Source organism: Capra hircus, chromosome 2 (assembly GCF_001704415.2).
Source record: "Capra hircus breed San Clemente chromosome 2, ASM170441v1, whole genome shotgun sequence".
In the NCBI taxonomy this organism is placed as follows: domain Eukaryota; kingdom Metazoa; phylum Chordata; class Mammalia; order Artiodactyla; family Bovidae; genus Capra; species Capra hircus.
The window spans coordinates 112,739,853-112,751,968 of NC_030809.1; the positions used below are offsets into that span (position 1 = coordinate 112,739,853).

General features: G+C 38.7%; 1 protein-coding gene across 3 annotated transcripts in view; it reads left to right on the plus strand.

The window, feature by feature from the left end:
- Positions 1 to 12,116, plus strand: part of LOC102183919 (mitogen-activated protein kinase kinase kinase MLT) — a 169,857-nt gene that overhangs the window by 13,862 nt on the left and 143,879 nt on the right. The window lies entirely within an intron of this gene.

Here is a 12,116-nt window from a genome sequence, read left to right on the forward strand (position 1 = left end):
TTTACTAGGGGTCATCCGAACTGAGAGGATTTCTTTCCATGGCGTGCAAGACCGAATGTTCTCTGAGCTCTTGTCCTGGGGAGGTGAGCGCTCAGGTCTTCCCAGACTTTAGGCTTTGCCCTGGGTCAGCCAAAAGGGGTCAGTAAAGAGTAGTGTGTAAAGTTTTCATCCCCTTTCCACTTTCTGGTGAATTTGTGGTCCCCAGGACTTGTCTTTTTGAAAAACAAAAAAGCATTATTTCTCTACTGAAATAGAAGCAATACCAGCTTCTTGGATTTCACCTCTACTTGAAGTGCAGAGTGATGGACTTTGTTTAATAAAAGTGCTACACAGAGAGCTGCTCTACTTGTAAAATTGGAAAAAACATTTTGACTTTCAGAGTCTGGAATTGGCGCTGGTCCTAGTGGAGCTCAAAACTTGTACACAGGCCCTTCATCTTTTTTAGGAAAGTGACACAGCATCGTCCCCACGTTCAGTTTGGTACCCAAACCCCACAGTAAAGCTAGCTGCAGAGACGACTTGCAGGAGCTCAGGGTGTCAGTAACTTTAAATAGCTACCCTCTGGAGTTTGCTTTGGTCAGTTCTATTTATGCCGTGTTTTGGCTAATTATTGTTCTTTTCAGTATGTTTTTAAAGTGAACTTTTCCATAAATATCCTTTAATCTCCCTGAATGATTTCCTTTTTCTCATTAACTGCTGTCAGGGAACCACAGCAGTTGATTCAGGAAGGAAACCGAAATGGCCAAAATAGAAAGCGCTTTGTGTTGTTCCCTCCCAGCACTGCTTTGTGACTGTGTGACCAGCAGTTGTGTTTATGATTTGTGAACCCAAGCCAGAGGACTAAGATACCTCTGCCTTGGGCTATCTGTAGGTTGTAGAAAGCGTTAAGAAGTGATAGCTTTTAAAGCGAACGTGTGCTCCAAACCAAAAGGCTACTATGTAGCAAAAGTTTTCTCCCAGTCATGTGGTGATCAACAAATTTTTAAATAGTAGCCAAATAATAAAATTATTTTTTACTCTGGAGTTGAACCTATCTTTTTTTTTTTTTAAATCTGGTGAACTCTTGAGCCCTTTATAGGCAGGCATTGTTGTACTCATTCTGCAGGTTGGGAAATAGAGCTTTGCGAAATATGTACAGCTGCCCCAGTAGAGGTGGATGAAATCCAGATCGGACCCCCTATTCTCTAGTTTTTAATTCTGAAACCTCTAGTTTGACCAGATAAGAACAGATAATAAACCAGTCCCATCAAATTTATATTCAAAGAAGTATGTAAGTCTGCTAATATTTTTAAGCATCATACGACTTCAGTACAGTGAACATGTTCTTAACGTGATTGTTGGATATGAGAAAGACTTTGAGACGTGAAACAAGTTTTGATAGGAAAATGGTAATTGCAACCCATTCACTCCACCACCATCCATACCCAGCACCATTTTTTACTGTCTGAGAGAGCATCAGGAAAATGACAGAGGGAAGCCCAGGAGTGAAAGCAGGAACTGGAAACTGCCAAATCCTGCTCTCGTATAGATATTTAACTTGAGTGCATATCACTCAGAATTGGAGCTGATTACAGCAAACCACGGGAGCACGCCTCATAAACTTCTAAGTAGGAAAAACAGAAACTCAGTTTCAGCTTTGGGGCTCGGTTTAGCCAGTGACTGTGAGTGATACAGATGCACGCTAAGTTATTGCAAAGTGTCTCCATGCTTACTGACTTAACGTGTGTTCAAGATGTAAATAATTTTGACTAGGGGTTAGCAGTTATTGGAAAGGAAATATGCATTTCTTATGTAAATGTTTGTTATACTTTATGAACTATGTGTTGGCTTGGTGGCTAGATGTTTTCTCAGTGATAAGATAAAAGTTATAAGCTCTGGATTTTTTTCAGTTTATGGATTCAGTCCTGTGTCACTTGGTCATTTTTGCGAATGAGTTTTAGAAACAATGAAACGTTTAATAACATATTTGTGGCTCACTCATGGAACTCTTTAAGAATGACCTAATGTCTGGTTAAATATATATATATGTTTTGTGAAAGGTAGAAAAAGTTTATATAGAACTCTTTAATTCTGCTTATGTGGGCATTTAGAGGAATGCTGTCTATTTTCACTTTTATTTGTAGACCTCTAGTTTAATGAGTATATGTTACTTTTCTGATTTAGAAAAAGAAAAGAAAAATGGCATTTGCTTAAAATTTTGGTAGTTCCTTACAACTTAGTTTTTAAAAATATTCATCCATTTGTTTTGTAGATTCTACCTATAAGTGATAGCAGTAGGATTTGACTCTGTGTAACTCATTTCACTAAGCTCTAGGTCCATCCATGTTGTTGCAGATGGAAAAATTCCATTCTTTTCTATGACTGAGTAGTGTTCCATTGTGCATATAATATATACCACATCTTCTTTATCCGTCCATCTGTTGATGGACACTTAGGTTGCTTCCATATCTTCTAAAACTTCATTGTTTGAAAAACCTTTACACCTAGTGAGAAACTACAAGGAGGTACCGTGAACTGTAGCATATCATTCCTCCAGAATCACAGCTAATTAACATTTTGCAACATTTGCTTTCTCTCTATACATAATCAATTTGGGTATGTTCATACATATTTTCTCGGAGAAGACAATGGCACTCCACTGCAGTACTCTTGCCTAGAAAATCCCATGGGTGGAGGAGCCTGGTAGGCTGTAGTCCATGGGGTTGCTGAGAGTCAGACATGACTGAGTGACTTCACTTTCCCTTTTCACTTTCATGCTTTGGAGAAGGAAATGGCAACCCACTCCAGTGTACTTGCCTGGAGAATCCCAGGGACGGGGGAGCCTGGTGGGCTGCCGTCTATGGGGTCACACAGAGCTGGACATGACTGAAGCGACTTAGCAGCAGCATACATATTTTCTAGCGAACATAAGGGTAAATTGCAGATGCAATGTACCTTTATCTCTAAATACTTTAGCTTCTCTGAAGAACACAACTCTAATGCAACTATTGGAAATTTAACATTGATTCAGTAGTACCTATTATGCAAGTCTATTTTCAGATTTTTCCTATTGTCCCAATAATGGCTTTTTATGGCATTTTTTTTTCCCAATCCAGAATCACATACTGCATTTCATGGTAAATCTATTTAGTCTGTTTTAATCTGCAACAATTTCTCTGCCTTTCTTTGTTTTTTAAACTTTGACATTTTTGAAGTGTGCTGGGAAGTTTTTGTAGAATATCCATCATTTGGGGTTAATCTGATTTCCTTTCCCTCTCGCCTAGTTTAAGGTTATGTAGTTTTGGTAGGAATGCTACATAACAATACATGTCCTTGGCAGATCTTAATGGAAGACCTATTATGTCAGTTTGTCCCATTATTGGTGACATTAATTATGAATCTTTGATTAAGAGAGGCTCACCCAATTTCTCCCCAGTAAAAATACCTGTTTTCTCTTCATAATTAATAATTAAGATATTGATAGATACTTTGAGGTTATGTAAATATCTTCCCTCAACAAATATTACCCAATGTCTTTAGCATCCATTGGTGACTCGTTTGAATCAAATATTATTATGACAGTTACAGTGTAGAAAGCAAAAGTTTCTAGCATAAATGAGAGCCTTTCTTCCTTCCTTTCTTCACTTGTTTATTGATTCATTTATTTATTTATTGCTTATTGATCCATTTTTTTATTGTTTCATTGTAGACTTAAGGATTCTTTTTCGAATTTGGAATGTTACAGTTCACTACTGTTGTTATTCACTTTCATGCTTAAATTGTTCCAGATTTAGCAAGTAAGTTCCCTTCAGTTTGGCTCCTATGTCCTTTTGATGTGTCGCCATCGTTTTTTTAGCCTTTCCTTACTCCCTGGCATGAAAAGATGCTCCAGGCTCAGTTAGTTCCATTCCTGGAGTCAGACATTTCTTCAGGAAGCCCTGATTCAGGGTACCTGATGTGGGAGTATGATATTCAGAAACCTAGATTTGGCTAACAGGTTTGCTTATTGTAGACTGTTTAAAAAGGAGCCTTTGTCCTTTTGGGAGAACAAATGGTCATAGATAACTTTTATTTATGGAAGCTTTTAATTACAATTTAAATATCATATATCTGGATAGTTATGAGCTGTGATATACTCCTATTAGAAATGTAAATTGATATATGTTTTGGGGAAAAGTTTAGCAAATATATAAAAAATCTTAAAATGTTTCCTTCCTTTGAGCCAGAAATTTTACTTTGAGGACTTTATCCTGAGGAAGTAATTTGAGATATGCAGGAAGAAGGATTTAATAAGTTGCTTATTTCAAATAAATAATAAAGAATTGGAAATAATTCAAGTGTCCTACAAACAAATTATCTTTTAAATTATGCTGTATTCTTACCCTTCCTCCCCCCAAAATGTGAAAGGTGATGACTATGTTAATTATCATGATCATGCGAATCATATCACACTATACAGTACATACGTATATTGAAATCATCATGTTGTATACTTTAAATATATTACAGTTCTACTTTTCAGTTATACAGAAATGAATATGAAGAAAATTATGCCACATCTGTATAGTGGAATTCCATTGCATTTGGAAGACTACTTAAAAAGCTAGGAAGATACTCATAATATATTGCTAAGTGGTAAAAACAAGTTACAAAGTAACATATACACTATCATCCAGGTGTCTTCTTGGTGTCTGTGTGGTATTTTTATTATACTTTCCTTTGTTTTTCATATTTTTCTATGCTGACTTCATATTTCTTTTTCCCCCCAACATTTTATTATGAAAATTTTCAAACGTAAAGAAAAGTTGAAAGGGTGAAATTGAACATCTATATGTCTACCCTGTAGGATCTGTTATTAGCATAAACACTCACTTTATCATATGTGTGTCTGTGTGTTCTTCCATCCATCAGTCCATTTTGATGCATTTCAAGATGAGTTGCAGGTGTCAGTCGTTTGCTTTTAAATATTTTAGTGTGTGTATTATTACCAGAGTTATGTGTTTGCAGGCTTGTTTTCTTTTGAGATAAAATTTGCATACAGTGAAATATGCATATCACTATGTTTTGACAAATGTAAACACAGTGTAACCCATATATTTACAGGAAAAAAAAATCAAAAAAAGTCATAGTTCTGACAACCTTTGTCACTTTCTAAGGATGTTCAAGTGAGTTAAGTTTTTTATAAGCCACTTTAGTAGGTCACAACTCACAAATTTTCCAGTCTCTGTATGTGCTTTTTAAATGTTTAATGTTCACGTCTCCTTGCTTTCTCATAGCAGTGCTATAGGATTTTCAGTGGTAATTTAGTTTGTTTTTATTAGTTGCAGATTTACCTATAGAGTGCTACATATTTTTGTTAAAAAAGTTTTCAATAGGAAAAAATGGTTTGATCTTAAGCTCATATGCCAAAGGTAAGAAAAGAAGTCATTATTATACTTTTTGGTAAATTCCCAATGAGCTGAGATCAAACCAAACTGCTTAGGCAGAAATTGAAGCAAGGAGTGGAGAGGGCAGAGGAAGACACCATGGATCCCAGTGCCCTCTTTCCAACCCCCGACCCAGAGGAGAGCAGCCTGTGCACTAGTGGTTCATCATCTTCATAGTGTGAACCAGACAAGTCTGTACCTGGCACTTTTTTCCTGTCTGAGAGATGGAAGCCTGCAAGCATTTGTAATCTATTGATATTTAACCAAAGTAGGAAACCAGATTTAAGTATAAGATTTGAAGGAAACATTCTTCCCCAAAAGAATAAAAAGGAAGCAGAATCCTCAAAAGCTGAAATATGAGACCCTTTCTTCAACTGCCTTGCCTTTTATAAAACCCCACTTCCTTTATTAAAAATATTTTTTTTCCTACCAGATTTGACTCTTCTGTGTGCGTGCATGCTCGCTAAGTCACTTGAGTCATGTCCAGCTCTTTGCAACCTCATGGACAGTAGCCTGCCAGTATTCTCTTACCATGGGGTTATCTCCACAAGAATACTGAAGTAGTTTGCTATTTCCTCCTCCAGGGGATCTTCCCAACTCAGAGATCAAACCTGCTTCTCCTGCATTGGCAGGCAGATTCTTTACCACTGAGCCACCTGGGAAGCCCCTTTACCGTTGTAGAAATATTGAAAGCCAGATAAATTCAAGATTCAAAACTTTCCTACAGTGTAAACATTTATAGGTAGAGAGAAAAGATAAAAATATCAAAACTGGTCATAAGAACAGGAACTCTCAGTAACTTTTTATATAAAGGGGGAAATACTGGTGTGAGATAGAAAATGCAATAGAAATTGAAACAGAACTCAGAAGGAACTTTAGTAAAAATAAGAGCTTTGATTATATAGATTTTATCAACATGACAGCATTTAGTGATTCATAGAAGTATAGCTAATGTTGTTGCCATCTTATTAACTCTTGAGAGACCCTTTTTCCTCTTCTTTGCAGTTCTGTAGATGACCACTCCAGTGTACTTGCCTGGAGAATCCCAGGGACGGGGGAGCCTGGTGGGCTGCCGTCTATGGGGTCGCACAGAGTTGGACACGACTGAAGCGACTTGGCAGCAGCAGCAGCAGCAGCAGATGGCTTTTTGGGCTTCCCTCATAGCTCAGTCAGTAAAGAATCTGCCTGCAATGCAGGAGACTCGGGTTTGATTCCTGGGTCAGGAAGATCCCCTGGAGAAGGAAATGGCAACCCACTCCAGTATTCTTGCCTGGAGAATTCCATGAACAGAGGAGCCTGGGGGGCTATAGTCCATTAGGTCGCAAAGAGTCGGACACGACTGAGTGACTTTCATTTCATTTCGTTCATTTCAGCTGTGAATGAATTATTTGCATTCACTTAATTGTAGGAATGCTGTTTTACTATTTTCCCCCATTTTTGAGCACAATAAAGAAGAATAACACTATTTACTTTCTTTGTAAATCCTCTTAGCATGTCAATGTATCGGTGGGACCAATAGAAACAAAAATTAAACATCTTGGATACTTGATAAACTGCCGTTGAGTTATGGTATAGTTTCTGTGATAATTTGTCCAAAATGATGCTCAAGAATTGCCACTTGGTATTTTTAAACATCAAGAGGGTGAACTTAAGGATGCCAGAGTTACCATTTTAAGTTGCTATTTCAGATGCCCCAATTCTTAGTGCCTTACTTATCTGTTACAGTATCTTCACATAATTAGTCTCTTCCTTTTCACTCAGAAGTCCCTTCATGAGTTATTATTAAGATAATCCCACCCAGGATTTTTCTGTCTCCAATCAGAATTTACCCATTCTGTGGTCTCTTCTTTTAGGTCAGTGGTTCTCAAAGTGTGGCCCCTGGACCAATAGCATCAAGCATCACTTGGAAATGTGTTACAGATGCAAATTCTTGGGCCTCAGTCCACACCTACTGAGTCATGGGGGCCTGGGGCCTGGGGCCTGGCAATCTGTGCTCTAACAGGCTTCCCACGTTTCTGATGCCACTGGAACTTTAGGCTGTACCTAGCCCAATCATGTCAGGTGCAGGCCACCCGTATGTTAACTCCAGTTTGGAATTTTAGGCACCTTGTGCAACTCGTGGTGGAGGCATTGTTGCTGTTGGAGGCTTTTGAGACCCTTAATTCACCATGCTCAGGTGAACCTCCTGTGCACAGGCCCTGCTTGGCAATGTCATTGGACATAATGAATTTAAGGCAGAATTAGGAACATCAAACAGATGGGAACCTCAGGCAAGCACCTTCAGATTCCAAACCGTTTCCACTTGGGTCCTCATCTGACCTTCCAGCGTTGCCTTTAATTTTCTGACCTGAAACCACCTCTACCCCACCTGTTCTTCTGTCCTACTTTTCCATTTCTGTAACGTCATCCGCGTTCTTTTCCTCACCTCTAATACCTTTGTCTTCTCTGCCTGAGCAGGTCCTACTCATTCTTCAGCTTTCATCTGAAGCTTCTCTGTGAAACATTCTTAGGTCCTACAATCATAGTTTTTCTCTTTTGAATTTATACCAATTAACGCTCATGTGCTAATCCAACATGTGAATAAAACTGCCTTGTGACTCTAGAAAGACTGGAAGGGACTGTCACTTGACTTCACATGAACATGTCTTCTCCTCTGAAAAGTGGGGCTAAGACTGTACCTCCATGCCGGTGTTGTCGAGATAATTAAGTTGACTTAATGTATCTAGAAGAGTGCCTGGCACCAAGGAAGACTTGGGTGACTGTTCACTGCCTGTTATAGCTTTACAACCATGCTGTAAAGTCAGAATAGCAGACAGGTGTCATGTTTTGTAAAAACTTCAACTTGTTGGTTCCTAGAACTTCTGTTGAGAAAGCGCCAGAGGCTGCGTTTACACTCTGCAGGAAAGAGCCGTGCCAAGGTTTAGCATGGGTGTGGAATGGCAAGCGTGTATATGCTGTGTATTCAGCACCTCTGGTGGGAACTCTCTGTGGGCAAGAAAAGCCATTGCCTTAGTCACTGACGCTGTCACCGTCCTGCTCGTCATTGCTGTACCAAGTACAGCTACCACTGTGAGTGGGGACTTGGCTAGGGGCTTTCCATCACGCCCTCTTCCTCTTCACAGTTGCGTTACAAGATTATAACCTCCATTTGGTGGATCAGAAATCAAGACTCAGAGAGTCTTGGCTAATATAAACAGCACCCTTCTTGCCGGTCTCACAGCACCTGGGACTGTGCCTTGCTCAGAGTCAGGTATCTGTTCCTTGGTACTTGGGACCAAATCATATCACTGTAGACAGCCCTCTCATTCATCCTGTATGGATATGTCTGCACTTTCTTCCTTTACTCTCTGAGCTGGGAAGAAGATAGAGCTCATCTGTTTTCACTGTATCAACCGTACCGCTCTCATTTAGCTACACAGTAACAGTGCTCTTAGCTATTAGTTTTTTTTTTTATAAATACCTTTGCTTTGGCACCTTTTTTAGACTGGCATACATGCCATTTTCGCTTAGGGAATTTTAAACATTTCACAGTGCCATGCTTGGACTTTGTCCTACATACCTAAATCACTTTGAATTAAAGAATAAGCAGTTTTAAATAATGGAATAATGAATCACTGTATTTGATCATGATGCATTCACTACTCCAGAGGTATATAGAAAACAGCTATTTATCACTCAGCTGTTTTCTGTGAGATGTTTCTGTTCCTGGGAGCTGATAAGACATCCCAAAGTGAACTGCTATAAAGAGAAACAGAAAATTGGACACATGTTGAACAAATATGTAAATTAAATGAGGAAGCATGGTACTACTGATGTGTCAGACGCTAACACAAACCTTTTGGAGAGGTAAACTTACAGTGAGGAAAAGCTCTAAGAATGGCTTCTCCTGGGACCAAGAGGACTTTAGAAAGTTACCTGAATTACAAATGACTTTCTTACTATGTGATGTGAAATGCAGTTACATTAAGATAAACATCACTCTATGATATTTCAGATCATTGATTTGACTATCAGAGTCTTTTCTCTTTGCAATCAAAAGCCCTATTCTTCTTATTTTTGCTTCTCAGTCATTTAAATTTTAAAAAATTCTCTCAGAATTTTGTCAGATTACATATTTACTTGCCCGTGGAGGTTATTTTTGATTTGCCATATATAACATTGTTACAACAGTTATTTCAGCTTTTCATTAAAGTTATTATTGATCTCAGTATACTAGGCAATAAACATTTCAGTTAATAATTTTTCTCCAGCCATGTTCTAAGTACTGAGCTGAAATCAAACCAATGAATGTGTTCCAGTAAAGCTGTTATATCCTGACTAACTGGTGCTATACAAACCTTGGCCTTTGCTGCTAGAAGAAAAATAGTATGAAGAACATATTTAATTTTTGAGAACACAAAGCCTAATATAGAGAGAACAATTTAAAAACTGAAAAATTGGAGGAGAGTTTAAAACTATCTGAAATATTCACAAGTGAATATTCACAAATATTCACAAAACTGTCTGAAATACTTGTGAATATTTCAGATAGCTTTTAAATCGATATGATTGGATCCCAGTCTTCAGAATAAAATTGTATCACTTGGGTATTAGAAAGATGCCTAGAATTTCCTCCTCTGCTTTCTAGTGAAGGCGAGAAGTCACTCATAAGAAAGTCCCTAAGACAGAGATCATTGTATCAGTTTTTTTTCACTCATGCTTGATTCCTGCTCCTGGTTAGGACAACCAGTTTCTGTTTGATTGCTGCCACTGATGACATGTGCGATGCAGGCTCTTCAATTTTGGAACAGCTTAATTCTTAGAAAGTCCTTTATAATGTAGCTTCCAGCCATAGTTAGTGGTCTTCTTCTCTGGGACCATACAGAGCAAATCTTACCCTCTTCCTCTCATGTGTCTGCTTCTTGAGCACCGGATCTGTATCTGATTTTTTTTTTAACTCTGCATTGTACCCAGCCCACCATAAATAATTGAGAAATACTTAGGGAATAAAATAAAGATCACATCTCAGCTTTCTCTTCTTTTGCAAGATTTTCAGAAAAGTTTTGCTCTTCCTGAATCTACAGAAAAGAACAGCCTGCATCCCTAGTCTGCTTCATTCTTCGCCTCTTCTTCTCCGTGTTTGGCTGATTATTTGAGTTCTTAATAAACTAGTTCGTCTTTGAATGAAAGGTTCTGCTCTATGGCAGTTAGGCAGGATTTTCCTGACCATGGTTCTTATCTGGTTTGTTGTTTTTAACATGTTTCCAAGAAAGGAATCCAAGATGCTTTTTCTTAGCTGTGTTAATATCAGATGTTCATGATTCATGACCTGAGAAAAATTAAGATGTCCTAAATGAAATGAGACCATCGGAATCTTAATGACTTGACAATATGACTCCTATCCCTGATACTATTCTTCAGGAGAACAGCGCTTGGTAAAATTAGCTACACTACAGCAGCTCCACTGATAAGGATGGGGATGTCTGGTGAGTGTTCGTGTAGGCTCTGCTCAAGAAGGGGACTACACAGCCGGTCTGCTTTTGAAGACAGATTATATTAAGCAATTAATGACTAAAATCAGTTTATCTCGCTGTATTTTAAAAACGTATAGAACAGTGCTTCCTTTAGTGGGAAAACAATTGCTTTTGTTATTCTAACTATAGTTGTAGAGTCTGTCCTAAGATGTATGTGCGTGCTTAGTCGCTTCATTGTGCCCGACTGTTTGTGACCCCGTGGACTGTAGCCCACCAGGCTCTTCTGTCCATCGGATTCTCCAGGTAAGAATACTGGAACGGGTTGCCATGCCCTCCTCCAGGGGATCTTCCTGACCCAGGGATCGAACCTGTGTCTCTTTCGTCTCCTGCCTTGGCAGGCAGGTTCTTCACCACTAGCACCACCTGGGGAGCCCCAACTAAAGAGTATATTAAAACACTATAAAGATCTTTACCCTTGTTAAATATAAGCTGAACTTAGTGACTCACTTCCAAAGACTAGAGTATAGAAAAAGAAAAATGGGTAACTTTATAATGGACAAATCTTGCAAATATCACCTTAACCCCGTGATCATGGTTATTAGCACTAGTGTTAAGTCACATGGTAACCTGTCTCCAAAAAGATATGATGAGAAAACCACTTCATCTCTCTGGTCCTCTTCCCTTCAAACCCATAACCTCAGTCTAGTCATGAGGGAAATATCAGATAAACCCAAACTGATGGACATTCTATGAGATACGTGGCCATTACCCCTCAGCGTTGTTAAGATCTCGGGAAACAAAGACCGAGAAACCGTCACAGTCCAAAGGAGATTGATTGAGGCATGATGACCAAACAGAATGTTATATCCTGAAATGGATTCTAGAACAGGAAAGAAAAAAAGACATCAGTGTAAAAAATGGTGAAATCCAGATGAGGTCTGGAGTTTAGTCAATAGTAACATAGCAGTAATGGTTTCTTAGTTCTGATTAGCGTTCCCTGGTGATGCAGCATGTTGAAATGAGGGGAGCCAGGGTGAGAAGAATGATCTGCATTATCTTCTTAACTTTCCTATACATCTAAAATTGTCCCAAAGTAAACAACTTATATCAAAAAAGAAAAGAAGAACATAGAGCAGAGTAAGGGGAAGCAGGAACGCCAGCAGGGAGCTGATGTTGCCAGTTTATCGGGGCTGATCTGGGTAGGCCTACTTGGGAAGGTGGTCTTTGAGTAAACGCTTGAAGAAAGAAAGGGAGCCGT